This window comes from Silurus meridionalis, chromosome 10, assembly GCF_014805685.1.
Source record: "Silurus meridionalis isolate SWU-2019-XX chromosome 10, ASM1480568v1, whole genome shotgun sequence".
In the NCBI taxonomy this organism is placed as follows: domain Eukaryota; kingdom Metazoa; phylum Chordata; class Actinopteri; order Siluriformes; family Siluridae; genus Silurus; species Silurus meridionalis.
In genome coordinates, this window is record NC_060893.1 from 23050074 (window position 1) to 23067765 (window position 17692).

Here is a 17692-nt window from a genome sequence, read left to right on the forward strand (position 1 = left end):
GATTTTACATTCATTAAGCAAATCACTTATGACAACACAAATGAACACATGGTGTGCAGAGAAAGAACTGCCACTGTGATGTGTCGTAGCAGATGTTCTTCAAAAACATGGGCAACTGTTGGCTTCTTGCTTGGACTTGTTTCAACAAGGTAACAAATGAGACTCGAAGGAGCACTCGAGTGACAACTGAAGTTTAAGGGATGGTCTTCGAACAAAATGTATGAGACAATGTTGTTAAACTAGTAGAGTAGAGAAAAAAATTCAAGCCGTAGACACCCTCAAAGACAGGAATATCAGCCAGGAACTTACCCAACATCACAGACGAGCAAGACTTTGCAAATCAACCGTGTATCTGATTGCTAATGCATAGAAACAGGAAGCTACTGTAAAAGTGGAAAATAAAACTCAGATTAGAGGGTACAGGTTAGAGAGCTCTCTACTGGTGTGGAGGGGTCATGACATGTATATGAAACAAATGAAACAAGAATCCAAGAAATAGGTGGTGAATGTTACATTTGCTAAATTTGTGCGTTCAATATTGTACATCAATAGGTGTGTACCTTCTCGTCATTTAATTTTTATTTAGAAAGAGAATTCGAAATATGAATTTTTTGTGATAGAAGAGAGAATGTCTTGGTGCTTACAGATGTATTCTCCAAGTTCACTCAGGCTATTCCCATAAGGGCTCACTGAGCAAGTATGGTGGCTCAGGTATTGGTCCGCAATTGGTTTAGATTGTTTGGGCACTAGGTGAGCAGAGTGCAATATATTCAGTCTCCGGAAGGGCCGGCGAAGCAGGTGCATAGGTCAGAAATACGTAAGGCAGCTTATGAACCTGTAGTTGAAAAAGACAAGCACCATGAGTTAAGCTAGCGACATAAGGCTGGGAAGGTGTCATCAATAAAAATAAAAGAATACAAAAAAAAACAAAGCCCTGGCCAACCGGACTCGTACACAAACAATTTACACAATACACATGCTGCCACCATGCAGCACACTCCTGAGACCGGCCAACCAGGGGACCAAACAAAAACAACATGGGAGAAACAGCAATTGACAAATCTAAAACAGAAAAAAACCAAATTAACAATACATCATATGCATTAAAACAACATTTAAAACCATGGTTACCAACTGCATACTCACTTTTATTTAATTAAAATATTAAATAATTTACCTTCATTGGCAGATAGCAGATATAACAATCAGTTGATGTTCAAGCATTTATCCAGATCTGAATCAAAACACATTCCCAAAGAGAGATACAAATAAAACCTTTTATGCCATCTTATTTAAACGAATAAGACAAAGCCCATATATTTACCTACACCAGCAGCTATCAGCATACACAGTCAGCATTGCTCAATTTATCTGCATCTAAATCAATAAAAACAATTTTCCCATACAATCAAAATAAATCCCTTTATTTAAACAAAAAGTAACAAACCTGGCCTACCTCCTATAGGGCGACTCCAAACACAACCAAACAAAACCAAACAAAGCAGCACTATATCCCATGTGCTTTTAAAACAGGGCGCACATTTCAAGGCCCCTTGCCCAGTGCCTGTTTAAAAAGTCTTGGGATAATTAGCCAACCACACCCCTACTAGTAGGCGCTGAACTAGGAGACTTAAATCTGACACAACATGTCAAATATTTCAGAATCCTTTTCACTGCAGGAATGATTTGTCATACTTAGAACCTGGAGTACTCGGACTTGATGTGCCTGGTTAAGCCTGATGAGAATCTGTGTGTGCTGAGTCTGATTCACAGTTTAACACTTTAAATTAGATTTCATTTTTTTGCTCACAAAGTATTCCATTTCTCTAATGGAGGAGTTTTAAGTGAGAAAAAAGAAGTCTTATTTTATAGAAGGCAGGGTGTGAATGAGAAAGGACTGAATGATTGTTGTGTCTCGTATTATTTTGTTATATGTCTGTTCTGTCCCTGATCATGCAGTGTTTTATAATTTACTCATTTAAACACTTTGAAATATATACTATTTAGGCTAAAGCTTGTGGACGCCTGACCAGAAGGTTCAGATGTCCTTTCTTTTGAACATCCCATTCCATATTTACTGTTATTCTCATTTCCTTTTAGAATAACCTCCACTCCTCTGGGAAGATGTTCCACTAGATTTTGTGGACATTTGTGGAGATTCATTTAGCAACAAGGGTGTAAGTAAAGTCAGGTACTGATGTAGGTGAGAAGGTAAGAAGGCCTGGGGTGCAGTCCGCGTTCACATTTATCCCAAAGGAGTTCAGTAGGGTTGGAGCTTTCTAGTGATCTTCCACTCCTACCCATGGAAAGCTTATCTTAAAAAAGCGTGTTATGTGTACAGTTGTACTGTCATGCTGGAACAGGTTTTTGTTCTTCTAGTTTAAGTAAAGGAACATTTTCATGGTTCCACATCTAAGAACATCCTATACAATTGTGGGACTCTAGCTTAGTAGGAACCTTTTTGTGGAGGAACCACACATGACTGGAAAATCCGGATGTCCTAATACAGTCGGAGACCAGAATGCAGTCAACACGCCCTATGTGCCTTAGTACACAAAACAGGAGCTTAGGTAGAAGTACAGACCGGAAAATGGGTATAATCCAGAACACGGGAAGTCCAGGGATGATCTCTAGAGTGAACTGTAGATTGGACGGTGAGCGAGTGAGAACAGGGAGAGTAGATTGGAGACAGGTGAAGGTGATTAGTAGGAAGGCGAGGCGCTGCGAGTGTGCTGAGTGCAGGGGGGAGGCGTGACTGATGGTTCCCTGACAAGTATATTTGAAAATAAGAATTTTTAGTATTATTTGCATATTGTTTAATATTCTGTTGGCCAAATCATTGAAGAAAATAATGAGAATGAAATGGAGTAATAGTTGTTATAAGATTTGTTATCCTCTCAGGATCTATTTAATATGGAACGATGCTACACACATACACCAGGATAGTAGATATTTATTCAAACGTACTACTATGTGTACCGTAACCTGCTTGTGAAATCTGAGCCTTTATTTCCTGCCGAAACTCACACTGGAATATATAAATAAATTTCACAGCAACAAAACCACTCAGAAACTTCATAATAAGCTTGTCCCTGGATAGAGCTGACCTCTGGGGCGAATTTGAAGACAGGTTTTCTACTTCGTATCAACAGATGTTGGATAACTAGGCATTTCAGTCCGAGCCGTGACTTCCATACGTCACCGCGTGCCACAGGGATGGCCGCTTGTAAACCTCGTTTCGAGTCCCATAACCCAAAGATATGATCAGAATCTCATTTCATTGTTTTTTTTTTCCTCTCCACTCTTCAGCAGGTAGGTTTGAAGTCAGAGACAGCACTTGCGTGTAAGTAATGTGTAGCTTGAAGAAGGCTTGTACACATCTGGAATATTAGGCAGGTGACTGTGTGGATACGAACACACCGGAGTGGAAGGATACGCAATACCTTTAGCTACCACTTCTAATATTCTAATATTTATTTATTTATTTATTTATTTATTTATTTATTTATTTATTCTGTGAGCAACATTATGGTTTCATGCCGAGGAAGAGCACCGCAGACGCATTATTTGCTTTGAGAATGATGTTGGAGAAGTAAAGAGAAGGACAGAAGGAGTTGCATTGTGTGTTTGTGGATTTAGACAAAGCGTACGACAGGGTGGAGAGAGGAGTTGTGGTATTGTATGAAGTTGTTGGAAATTGTAGAAAGTCTGGTGTGTCACAGAAGTATGTGAGGGTGGTGCAGGACATGTATGAGGACAGTGTGACAGCAGTGAAGTGTGCAGTGGGAACGACGGACCGGTTTAAGGTGGAGGTTGAACTGCATCAAGGATCGCATCTGAGCCCTTTCCTGTTTGCAGTGGTGATGGACATCTCCCTCCCCCCATCCTGACCACGTTCTACAGAGGGACCACTGAGGCCATCCTGAGCAGCTGCATCACTGCCTGGTTTGGGAATTGCATCGTCTCGGATCGCAAGACCCTACAGAGGATAGTGAGGACAGCTGAGAAGGTCATTGGAGTCTCTCTCCCCTCTATCATGGACATTTACACCACACACCGCATCCGCAAAGTCAACAGCATTGTGGACAACCCCACACACCACTCACACACACATTCCTGCCATCAGGGAAGCGGTTCCAAAGCATTCTGGCCGTCAAATTCAGACTGTGCAACAGTTTCTTCCCTCAAGCCATCAGGCTCCTCAACACACAACTGCACTAAAACTCACGCACACACACAAATTTACTGGCGGCGCTATTTTGTGTTTTGTGTATTTGTCTTGCACTGTCTGTCTTGCACTGTTTGCACCAAGTTGCACAAAATGCACTTTGTGTACCGAGGACACTTACTAGTCCTTAGACCTGTGTTTTCTGTAATGTAGCTTTATGTTGTTTTATGGCGCACTAGGGTTCTTGAGCAATGTTTTTTCATTTCACTCTGTACTGCTTTAGCTATATATGGTATAAATGACAATAAAAGCTTCTGAACTTGACTTGAGTTGACAGGTTGACGGACGAGGAGGAGTTCTGGTACCTGGGGTCAACAGTGCAAAGTAATGGAGAGTGTGTTAGAGAAGTGAAGAAAAGAGTGCAGGCAGGGTGGAGTGGGTGGAGAAGAGTGATAGCAGGAGTGATTTATGATAGAAGAGTATCTGTGAGAGTGAAAGGGAATGTTTATAGGACTGTGCTGAGACCTGAGATGTTGTATGGTTTAGAAACAGTGGCATTGAGTAAAAGACAGGAGGTGGAGCTGGAGGTAGCAGAGCTGAAGATGTTGAGGTTTTTTTGTTGGGAGTGATGACGATGGACAGGATTAGAAATGAGTTTATTAGAGAAACAGCGCATGTAGGACTTTTGGAGACAAGGTTCGGGAGGTGAGATTGAGAAGGTTTGGACATGTGCAGAGGATAGACATGGGGTATATCAGTAGGAGAATGCTGAGGATGAAGCTACCAGGAAGGAGAAAAAGAGGGGGACCAAGGAGGAGGTTTATGGATGTGGTGAGGGAAGACATGCAGGTAGTCGGTTTGAAAGAGGCAGATGTAGAGGACAGGGGGGTATGGAGACGGATGATCCGCTGTTGCGCCCCCTAATGGGAGCAGCCGAAAGAAGTTATTTATTTATTTATTTATTATGAATTATGAAACATCATGTCACATCCTAATTCAGGAATCTTTCTCTAGAATGAATAAAGTGATCTATCTATCTATTTAAGAACACAAATTTGTTTCAAACACAAATAAACTCAACATCTAAATATGAGATGGTGTATTTTAAATACTTGTACATTTTAAGCAAAAAATGTTGGTAAACATTTAGAATTAATATAATATACATATAATATAAACAAAATTATTTTGTCATTTGTTTTTCTTTAAAAAATTTTATAATGAATAGAACAAACATGATATTTTGATTAATTGATTGATTTCTTTGTTTGTATGTATGCATGTATGTATAGATATGTATGTACGTATTTATGTATCCGTGTATACATGTGTTATTGAATGTATGTATTTAATGAATGTATGAATGCATTTATGCATGTATGTAACTCACACAGTATGAAAGCTCATAAATGAAAAGTGAATCAAGAGTTAATAAGATTAACAAATGCTTTGGAAGAAATGCAACAGCATCCTCTGAGAATACATGATGCGTTTATGGGATTTATTCAGCTACAATTGACAGCTGGAGATTACAAAAGATTACTGAAGACAAGTTAATGCATTAATGTTCAACAGAAGTTGAAAAAACCAAACAAACAAAAAGAATTACAATAAAAATGTAAATAAATTGAATAAAAAACATGCTTTATTACCAGATGCAGTATGCAGTTAGCGTGGTCTTTGCTAACGTATGCAAAAATCATATGCAAGTCATTGCATTCTGTTTCTGTTTACATTTTAACTCGGTTCCCCAACTTTTTTGCAATTAGGGTTGTAGAATTCATTCATTATTGATAATAATAGAAGTCATTAACACTATTTAAGTTTGACAAAAGTTGTAGTAGTTCCTTTTTTTGCTATCAAAACAGCTTTGGCCAATCAAGATCTGGCCTCCACCATATTTATGAAGGTGTGCTGTGGCATCAAGTAAAACCAATTGGATTGATGCAAAGCCAACAACCTGTCTATGAACTAACTAACTGTCTGTCTGTCTGTCTGTCTGTTTTTAAATCTCCAGGTCTTGGGTATGATCATAAACTTGTGTTAATGTCCCTGCAGAGATTTCTATTGGTCCCCTCTACCCCCCAATGTTCATATGGTTTTGATGAAGATTTGATTGGTCAGAAGATGTTGCTGAGAATTCTGATTGGTAATAGGGTATTGATGACAATTTTTTAAGGTCAGAAGTCTGTCTGTCTGTCTGTCTGTCTGTCTGTCTGTCTGTCTGTCTATCTATCTATCTATCTATCTATCTATCTATCTATCTATCTATCTATCTATCTATCTATCTATCATCTTTCTTTCTTTCTTTCTTTCTTTCTTTCTTTCTTTCTTTTTAAATCTCCTCTCATTCCCTGGTTTGATCGTGAACTCGCGTTACCATCCCTGTAGAGATTTCCACGTGTTTTTTCCCCTCATTTCAGGGAAACCTCATTTAGAGTAAAGAGCCCCAAGGTTACCTATAAATAGTTTAATTGCTTGCCACCTGCTTCCTGAAATGATAATTAGGCCTGTCTCCCTTCACCGAATGCCCCTCTTTCTTTCAAACACCAGAGTTTTTTATTGCAATCATGTTCGTGTCTGTAATCATTGAGCAGAGGCGATCCTTTTTTAATAGAGAACATTGTCATCTGGAGGGAACTGATTTGGGCTGAATGTAAAATGGAGGAATTGTAGGTTAATTTGAGCTTATTTAAAAAAAGAGCAGTATGCAGTATGGACACAGTAGATCTGGCAGAACAGATTCATCTATAAAGATTTCAGAAAATGTCTTGTCAAGGCTTTGTTTATCTGATAAACAAATACATTAGTATTTGTTATTATTTATTATTGAAATTTTATTTTTACTAGATTTTTTTGCTGACAGGCTGCATTTTGCTCTTAACTAAATATAGTTTGTGTTTTTTTGGAAACATAGAAATAGAATAATTACAAAACAGGGTTTACTGAATGGTCAGAATATGTTGATGACATCTGTGATTGGTCAAAAGGCATTTATCACAATTCTGATTCTGGTTGGTCAGAACATGCTGATGAGGATTCTGATTTGTCAGAATTTGTTAATAATTCTGGTTAGTTAGAAAGTGTTTGAGATTTCTAATTGGTCAGAAGGTTTTGGTGACACTGTTTATCAGGAAAGTGTTGATGACACTTGTGATTAGCCTTAAGGTGTTGATGAGGATTCTGGTTGGTCAGCAGATGTTAATGGTTAATGCTTCTGGTTGGTTAAAAGATGTTGAAGACATTTTTAATTAATCAGAAGGTGTAAACGAGGATCCTGATTGGCCAGAACGTATTAATAAAGATTCTGACTAGTCAGAATGTGTTGATGACGTCTTTGGTCAAAATGTACAGCTGATGACTCTGGTTGGTTAGAAAGTATGGATGATAGCAGTGATTGGCCAAAAGGTGTTGAAGAGGATTCAGATTAGTCAGAAGGGGCTGGATGTCTTTGTTTAAAAATTGTTGTTGATGACTCTGATTGGTCAAAACGTGCTGATAAGGATTCTGACTGGTCATAAGCACACCACTTAATGATTTTTTCTTTTATATTTCTTACTTGCCTTCATCCTAATATCAGTACATCTTTAAGGACATTATAATAAAAAATAATTATATATATATATATATATATATATATATATATAAAAATAATAATAATAAATTAAAGTAAATTTCACCAATATGTTTATACTTATTAGTAGAAACAACCCTGCCAACATAACAAGAAATTAATTATTTGTATTTCACAGAGGTTTAAAAAAAAAAAAACCAGTTAGCGCAGTGTCACTGTGGCTACTTGCTCCGTACTGAAAAAAAGATTTGTTTTTCGCATGCATGAAAACACTAATGAATCAATATCGCCAAGAACTGGCCAGCGGCTAATGCTAGCGCAATTCTTAGTGTTTTATGTCCAGCTTCAAGAATTTCCCTTAAAAGTTAAAATCCTGTCAATTTCACATATCAAGAGAGTGAATAAATGAAGGATGGCAAAAATTAGGATATGTGTTAAAGTATGCTGAAATAAGTAGAACAGTTAAAAAGATCATATCTTTAGAAAGTTTGCGCACACACACACACACACACATACACATTTGCATACACATCTGTATTACCCAAATTACAAATTTAACCTTACAAATTTAAACTATTTATTAAAGTTTTCCATTTATTTACATATACACACACACACACACACACACACACACACACACACACACACACACACACACATATATATATAATTTAAATTTGTTTTAAAATGTTAACTGTTCAAATATTGATGATCACAAATGTCAGTAATAATAAATTGCGTTAATAAAAAAATTTATATTTTGCATTTCTTTCCCCAAACTGTACTGAAATTGAACTGAATCTTGACCTAAAAACCTAGATACAGTTCATATTTAGAAAATATACTGTATTCAAAGCTGAAATGTGTTTAATATGGTCTGGAAAAGGCAAAAATATTTTTATTCATCTTTTAAGGTATTTCTCTATGTATATATTTGTAGATGTAAGATCAGTGGCACCTGGATCATGGAATTCCCCCAGAAAACCCCTAATCCATACTGTATAATATCAGAATCTTATTATCAACAAGCACATCCCTATGAGTTTCTTATGTCCAGCTGTGCTTAAGTAGGACACTGTTTCCAAGACAATAGATTAGAGGAAGACAGCATTTTCTTCGTTTCCATCTCTTGCCAACGGGAGGCTGATGAATAGAGGCAAATTGCCAGTGACCTAGTTATACATTTTAGTCCCTCGTGCTGGTTCATGGTGCTGAATGAATAGGATAAGGCACGCTTGGAGCGATAGGGCAGTGTTTGTGCAGGATGCATGAATGCTTTATTTACCCGAGACCCTTGAGTACGAAATTCCCTGTGGATATTTAATCTGACTGTAGCGAATAAAGGATTTATTGGTGGTTTGTGAACCATTAAGCTGTTAGCTCATGGGAGATTCACTTATTTAAAGTATCTGTCTCGAGTTCAAAAATGATTTCTATACTCCAACAATCTTCTACATTTGTGCTCTCTACAGACTGCTGGTTATAACATTTAAAACATAACTGATCCCAGCTTTCTATAAGAACACAGACACATACATGTGTGGTAGACAGCGAAACAGAACAATGTTTCTCCAGGACCAAGGTGGCACAGAAACTAACAAATGAGCCAAAAATACTGCAACCCACAACTAGAACTTGTAGATTTACTGTATACTGCAAAAATGCAGCACTGACCAACACACACAGAGTTAATAAGTGCAAATGATTTGTGTAATCTAATCTAATCTCATCTAATCTAATATGATCTAATCTAATCTAATCAATACTTTATATGTAAACGTTTGGTACTGATTTAGTATTACAGGCAATACCATCAGTTACAATAAAAAAAAATGCATTTTTTTTCAATTTGATTTAAAAAAGGTCTGTAGATGTTGACAAATAAGCATTAATACATATATATTTTTTAAATTTGTTTTGTTATGCTTTTTTTTTTTAAATGAAAGATTTTTGAAAATATATTTACATATTTACAGTAAATATTTAGCATTGAAGTTAAAACAAAAGAAGGGATCAAATCTTGTGGAAAAATAAATCAAATGAATAAATAAATAAATAAATAAATAAATAAATAAATAAATAAATAAAAAGGCATTTTATAAAATGTAAAAAAGTAAATTATTGAATTCATTTTAAATAAAGTAAGTGACTTATTTAGGAAATTACAGGTGTAGAAAAAATCACGATTGTTATGACCATGTTTTGTAATTACTTATGAAAAACTATAAAAAATTTGTGGTTAAAAAAAAAAACAAACAAAAAAAAAACAGTAGCAATGACTTGTAAAATAAGGGAATAAATCATGTACAGAATTACATGTAAAAATGAACAAAAAAAGAGTTTAATTATGTGTAAACATTTTTTAAATATGTATGTATATATATATAAAATAAAAATCTAGTGTAAAATGAATTGTTTCAATCAACAAATGTAAAATCAATGATCCCAATTTGGATAATTCCATTTCACATATTTACATTTTGAATGTAAATTTAAAAGCCTAAAATTTCACATCCTCATAAAGCTACAAATGCTCCTGAGGTTCCCATAATCCCGTCTCCTTCTTCCTGAAACGTTCTGATGTGCTACATCTAGATGGAGTTCTCCCTCAATATAGTTAAAGTCAAAGGGACTCATTTATGATACTAAACTTTAATGAATATCTATGTGCTTCTCTAAAGCTGCTTTGGGACAGTTTCTATAAACACTACACATATAAAATTGAGTCTAGAGTAATTAATTTATCGACAGTTGATAAGACACAGACAGAATCTCTATTCCAAGCAGCACTCATTAATGTGTTGATCTTAACACAAGCAGAATGTTTGGAGTTTATGGTGGATTTTCAGCTTATAATCTTGTTGTGTTGATGGTTTAATAAACAGATATTGACATTTGCATTCATAAGCTGCTTTATACACCTTGTTTGCCAAGAATATGAAGCTGATTAAATGTTTTATTTCAAACTTTGTAAAGAGCAGAAATAAAACTTCTTTTAGGAATCACTATCATATAGTGGGATGTTGATGATCCACCACTCAAAACACCTCGAACGACTTGTTGCAGCATCTCAAACATATGTCAGGTCAGAAGTCCCTGTGGCAGATTTGCCTTGTTTTACATCGCAGAATTTCACGTTTGCTCCTGCTGTGTGATGAAACCGCAGACGAAATTTACCAAATTCCATAAATGTAACTGTAAAAAGGTTCCTGTCGTTTCTAAACTTCTGATGGAAGCAGACAATGTTTTGTAGTCTTTCTCAGACCTGAGCTCTGCAGCCACTTCCCTTGACTTTTACATTTACATTTATGGAACTTGGCAGATAAGTTTGACCAGTCATGAGAGTGACCAGGAAAAAATCTCCTTTATAAGAAATGAGGAAAGGAACCAGACTCAGAAGGGAACCCGTCCTTATTTGGAAGATCAGAACTGAAGCTTTTGTATTTATTGTACTTTTGAATATATTTTGTCTTTATAGAATGTTTTATTTACTTTTTAATTTATATTTAATTACAATTTTTCTTGTAATCCGATGCGGCCTCTGGCTAAATAATTTCCTTGAGGGATTAATAAAATTCTTTCTTATTTTATCTTATCTTATCTAATCTTAAAACCAAGCTATAAATTCTTATAAATATATATATATATATATATATATATATATATATATATATATATATATATATATATATATATATATATATATTTTTTTTTTTTTATAAATTTAATACATTTTGAGTTGTTAGAGGTTTTATAAACAGGCATGTGTGTTTCCAAAATAATATAATAATAATAATTATCTTTATTTTAAATGGCGCCTTTAACCCAGCCATTAGGGAGGCACAAGCCAGTGCATTCTTAGTGCCGGTCCCAAGCCCGGGTAAATGGGGAGGGTTGTGTTAGGAAGGGCATCCAGCGTAAAACATGTGCCAAATCAAATATGCGGATCACAAATGAGAATTTCATACCGGATCGGTCGAGGCCCGGGTTAACAACGACCGCCACAGGTATCGTTAGCCGACAGGGTACCGGTGGAAATTGGGCTACTGTTGGCCGAAGGAGGAGAAGGAGAGGAGGAAGACATCTACAGAGACGGCAGGGAAAGGAGCAGTGTAGGAGAGTGGAGGGTTGGTACTTTAAATGTCGGTACTATGACGGGGAAAGGGAGAGAGATAGCTGATATGATGGAGAGGAGAAAGGTAGATATGCTGTGTGTTCAGGAGACCAAGTGGAAAGGGAGTAAGGCCAGGAACATTGGAGGTGGATTTAAACTGTTTTATCATAGTGTGGATGGGAAGAGAAATGGTGTAGGGGTGATTCTGAAGGAAGAGTACAGTAAGAGTGTAGTGGAGGTGAAGAGAGTTTCTGATAGGGTGATGATCGTGAAGGTGGAAGTCGAAGGGATGATGATAAATGTCATCAGTGCCTATGCTCCACAAGTTGGCTGTGAGATGGAGGAGAAGGAAAGATTCTGGAGTGAATTAGATGAAGTGGTAGATGGTGTACCTAAGAAAGAACGGTTTGTGATTGGGGCAGACTTTAATGGGCATGTAGGTGAAGGAACAGAGGTGATGAGGAGGTGATGGGTAGGTATGGTTTTAAGGAGAGGAATGTGGAAGGGCAGATGGTGGTAGATTTTGCTAAAAGGATGGAAATGGCAGTGGTGAACACTTATTTTAAGAAGAAGGAGGATCATAGGGTGGCGTATAAAAGTGGAGGAAGGTGCACACAGGTGGACTATGTGCTATGCAGGAGATGCAACCTGAAGGAGATTGGAGACTGTAAGGTGTTGGCAGGGGACAGTGTAGCTAGACAGCATCGGATGGTGGTCTGTAGGATGGTTTTGGAGGTGAAGAAGAAGAGGAGGAGAGTGAGGACTGAAAGAAGAATAAGATGGTGGAAACTGAAGGAGGAAGAGTGTAGTGTGAGGTTCAGGGAAGAGGTCAGAGAGAGGCTCAGTGGTGTTAAGGAGGTGTTGGATGATTGGGCAACTACTGCAGGAGTGATGAGGAGGCAGCTAGAAAAGTACTTGGTGTGACATCTGGAAATAGAAAGGAAGACAAGGAGACGTGGTGGTGGAATGAGGAAGTGCAGGAGAGCATAAGGAGAAAGAGGTTGGCAAAACAGAAGTGGGATAGACAGAGTGATGAGAAAAGTAGGCAGGAGTACAAGGAGATGCGGCAGCTGATGAATGAGGAAAATCAGAGAGAGAGAAGGTTGGATGATGTGGAGTTGGTGAAGCAGGATGTGGATAGGATTAGTAAGGAGGAAGTGAGAGCAGCGATTAAGAGGATGAAGAGTGGAAAGTCGGTTGGACCAGATGACATACCGGTAGAAGCGTGGAGATGTTTAGGATAGATGGCAGTGGAGTTTTTGACCAGATTGTTTAACAGGATTTTGGAAGGTGAGAAGATGCCTGAGGAATGGAGAAGGAGTGTGCTGGTCCCGATTTTTGAGCCTAAAGGAGATGTGCAGACCTGCAGTAACTACAGGGGAATTAAGTTGATCAGTCACACCATGAAGTTATGGGAAAGAGTAGTGGAAGCCAGGTTGAGAGAAGAGGTGACCATCTGTGAGCAACAGTATGGAGTTATGCCGAGGAAGAGCACCACAGATGCCTTATTTGCTTTGAGAATGTTGATGGAGAAGTATAGAGAAGGACAGAAGGAATTGCATTGTGTATTTGTGGATTTAGAGAAAGCCTATGACAGGGTGCCAAGAGAGGAGTTGTGGTATTGTATGAGGAAGTCAGGTGTGTCAGAGAAGTATGTGAGGGTGGTGCAGGACATGTATGAGGACAGTGTGACAGCAGTGAAGTGTGCAGTAGGTACGACAGACTGGTTCAGGGTGAAGGTTGGACTGCATCAAGGATCGGCCCTGAGCCCTTTTCTGTTTGCAGTGGTGATGGACAGGTTGACGGACGAGGTCAGACAGGAGTCTCCTGGACTATGATGTTTATGGATGATATTGTGATTTGTTGTGAGAGTAGGGAGCAGGTTGAGAAGAGCCTGGAGAGGTGGGGATATGCGCTGGAGAGAAGGGGAATGAAACTCAGTAGGAGTAAGACAGAATACATGTGTGTGAATGAGAGGGAGGGCAGTGGAGTGATGCGGTTGCAGGCAGAAGAGCTTCAGAAGGTGGAGGAATTCAGGTACCTGGGGTCAACAGTGCAAAGTAATGGAGAGTGTGTTAGAGAAGTGAAGAAAAGAGTGCAGGCAGGGTGGAGTGGTGGAGAAGAGTGACAGGAGTGATTTGTGATAGTAGGGTATCTGCAAAATGAAAGGGAAAGTTTATAGGACTGTGGTGAGACCTGCGATGTTCTATGGATTAGAGACAGTGGCATTGAGTAAAAGACAGGAGGTGGAGCTGGAGGTAGCAGAGCTGAAGATGTTGAGGTTTTCGTTGGGAGTGACGAGGATGGATAAGATTAGAAATGAGTTTATTAGAGGGACAGCGCATGTAGGATGTTTTGGTGACAAGGTGAGGGAGGCGACATTGAGATGGTTTGGACATGTGCAGAGGAGGGACATGAATTATATTGGTAGAAGAATGCTGAGGATGGAGCCACCAGGTAGGAGGAAAAGAGGAAGGCCAAGGAGGAGGTTCATGGATGTGGTGAGGGAAGACATGCAGGTAGTTGGTGTAAAAGAGGCAGATGTAGAGGACAGGGTGGTATGGAGACGGATGATCCGCTGTGGCGACCCCTAATGGGAGCAGCCGAAAGAAGAAGAAGAAGATTTTAAATGGCGCCTTTAAAATGCTTATTTAATCCAAGCTTTATTTCCAAGCATACAGTGCATCCGGAGTTTAATTCCAAAATGGATAAAATTGATTATTTTCCTAAAAATTCTACAAACAATATCTCACAATGACAACAATTTATTTATTTATTTATTTATTTATTTATTTATTTATTTATTTATTTATTTTTTAATTTTATAAAATTTGCAAAGATTTCAAACAAAGTTTCTTCAAGTTGTTATTATGGGGAATTGTTTGTCGAATTCGGAAAAAACAATCAATTGGATCCAATTTGGAATAAGGCTGTAGAAGATAAAACATTAAATAATAAAATAAGTAATATTAAAATTTAAAAAAGAATAAGAAATGATAAGAAAAAATAATTAAATAAACATCACATTGCAAAATTGAAAAATCAGATAAAAGCTATCCTGAAAAAGCTAGTTTTAAGAGTGGATCTAAAAACAGTAAAAGACTCGAGAGAGAATTTCACAGCTTTGGTGCATTCTGGGAAAAAGCCTGATCAACTATACAGAAATGGGATGCCCATAAGCTACATTTCATTGGGACATTCATGGCATTTGGTGGACGCCTTTATCCAGAGCAGTTGAAGTTTAGGGGCCTTGCTCAAGGGCCCAGCAATGAGAGTTTGGTGGTGCTGGAATTTGAACTTGTGACCTTCTGATCCAGATTCCAATGCTTAAACCATCTCCCCCACTTTCTACAGTTATAGTAGGAGTTTGGATTGACGTGAGAAAAAAAATGCATAAAGTTGCAACATAAAATATGAAAAAATACAAATAAAACCGATAGAATAAAATACTGTGTGTAAGAAAAGCACTAGAATTTGTCAGTGAGTGAAATATTCACCCTGCACACTACTCGTTTTTTTCAGCATTGTAGATCTTGGCACTGAAAAAGGACTGTCTACATGTTTGGAAAGAGAAGGAGATTATTACCTTGACATCCTTCTCTATTACAATCTGCAGAAACATCTGCTCTGTCCTGGCACGAGAAGGCGTTATCATGTGCGAGAACGCCGAGATGTTCGCTTTGTCACATTTCAACGTGCTGCAATGATAGAACAGCTGAAAGGAAATGAGGTAGCAAATGAAACAGTGAAAGAGAGCGAGAGAGTGAAAGAGAAAAGGTTCTTGGAAGCTCTTCAGTTTCATCAAAATCGTATAAAAAGGTCTAATGAAGAGATCACGAGTCATCGAAAAGACTCATTGTGAAGCCTCACTTCTCACTGTTTCTCAGGTGTTTTCACCTGTATATAATTAAAGCTCCTAACCTCTCATCTTCATCCTCATCTTCTTACTTCTCATCTTTGTCCTCATTCTTCTCCTCGTGCTTTTCTCTCTCTTCTTCTACCTCCTCCTTCCTTTACCCCCCCGCTTCCTTTTTGTTCTACTCAACATCCCTTTTCTTCATGTTCATGCTCCTCATTGTCCACCTTTTTTTTCGTCCTCATCCTTGTTCTCCAAATCCTCTTTCACATCCTCCTTGTCCCCCTCTTCCTCATTTTCCTGTTCATGATCCTCTTTCTCATCCTCTCATCCTTCTTCCTAATATTACTCATTGTCCTCCTTATGTTCTTCATCATCTTTATCCTTTTGCAATTCACTTTTCTCCCACGTCATGATTTCTTCTCATGATCCATATCTGCTTCATGCTCCTCCTCCTCCTCTACTTCCTCGTCCTTCTTGAAATCCTTTTCCCCATTTTTCTCTAAATGATCCATTTTCCCCTCCTTATCCTCTTCATCGTTCATTCTTTCCTTCCCACTCCTCCAGCTTCTATTTCTCCTCTTTCCCATTTTCTTCTTTGTCCTTCTCATCTGCTTCCTCATCCTCCTCTCAGTCCTCCTTCTTGTGTTCCTCATTCTCCCTATCCTCCTTATTCTCCTCCTCATCCTACGAACCCCCTTCCTCCTTGTACTTTTCTTCATCCTCCTCAATGTCCTCCTTATCTTCCTCATCATCCTTATCCTTATTCCTCCCGCTCCTCCATTATTTCTTTCTCCTATTTCTCATCTTCTTCCTTGTTCTCCTTAGTTTTTTTCTCATTCTTGTCCTCCTTCTTGTCTTCCTCCTCCTTTTATCTGCTTCATCATCCTGCTCCTCCTTTTGATTCCTGTCCACCTTGTTCTTCTTCCCATACTCATTTTCATTTTCCTCCTCATGATCCGCTTCCATATTTTCCTCCTTGTCCATCTTATCCTCCTCACAATCCTTACGCTTGTCCAACTCCACCCTTTATTCATCTTTTCCTCATCTCTTCCCCGTCCTCCTTATCTGCTTCCTCATCCTCTTCATCCTCCTCCTAATAATCCTCTTTCTTTTCCTCCATGTCATCTTTTCCTCATCCTTATCATTCTCTTCCACCTACTCCGACTCGCCTGCATCCTTTTCCTCCTGCCCCACATAGCCAGAAGGACTAATGCTGGGAGATAATTGACTTGTCACCTGAAGCCATGAGCGGGTGGTCTTTATATTTCAAGAATGCCACTCAAACTCCATCTGTCATGGGTGTAGAGAGGAGCAGCAACAGACGGGTGAACAAGTGGCTCACGTATTAAAAAGACCCAATGTGACATACAGTAGAGACTTGAGTAATCCCTTTCATTTCCCTGCCAATCTGTGAACCGCATGAATGTTACAATCAAACGTTTCATTCTTTTTCCTGAAACACAAAGGCTGAGCGAATTGCACACTGGACGGTTATACATTACAGAAGTGTGTTTGTATCCGAGTGTGCATCTCTCTACGACGCGCTAATGAACAGGTGCGTCTTCTTGTTCTCAGCTAGCGTTCTTTGATGAGAAAAAAAAAACAATCCAAACATGCACAGAAGGTCCTCGAGTTGCTGACGGCACCTACGTGTGAAGTGTAATTTTTCCATCTGCGCAGGAACAAGACGGAAACTGTTTGTACCGTGATCACACCAGACATTGGATGATGAACACATCTCTGATGTGACTTGCTTTAACTAGTTTTCTTCAGTTTATCACTTTCTGTGGACACCATATAATAACTCATTTATCCATTCATCTGCTGTAAGTGTGTTTTTGTTTCTGCTGGAAGACGTTCCAGGAACGCAGTGGGTGGATAAACATAAGAAACATAAGAAACATAACATAATATGGTTTTTAGATAGATAGATAGATAGATAGATGGATGGATAGATAGATAGATAGATAGATAGAT

At 38.3% G+C, this 17692-nt stretch overlaps 1 long non-coding RNA gene across 1 annotated transcript; it reads right to left on the reverse strand.

Annotated features, from left to right (window-relative positions):
* Window positions 1-561: 561 nt before the first annotated feature.
* LOC124392565 lies at window positions 562-1574 on the reverse strand. The gene is made up of 4 exons (XR_006927180.1): window positions 1457-1574; window positions 1325-1377; window positions 1178-1234; window positions 562-835 (listed from the first exon to the last, which is right to left on the reverse strand). It is a non-coding gene; the product is annotated as an uncharacterized LOC124392565 (long non-coding RNA).
* Between the last annotated feature and the right edge of the window lie 16118 nt (window positions 1575-17692).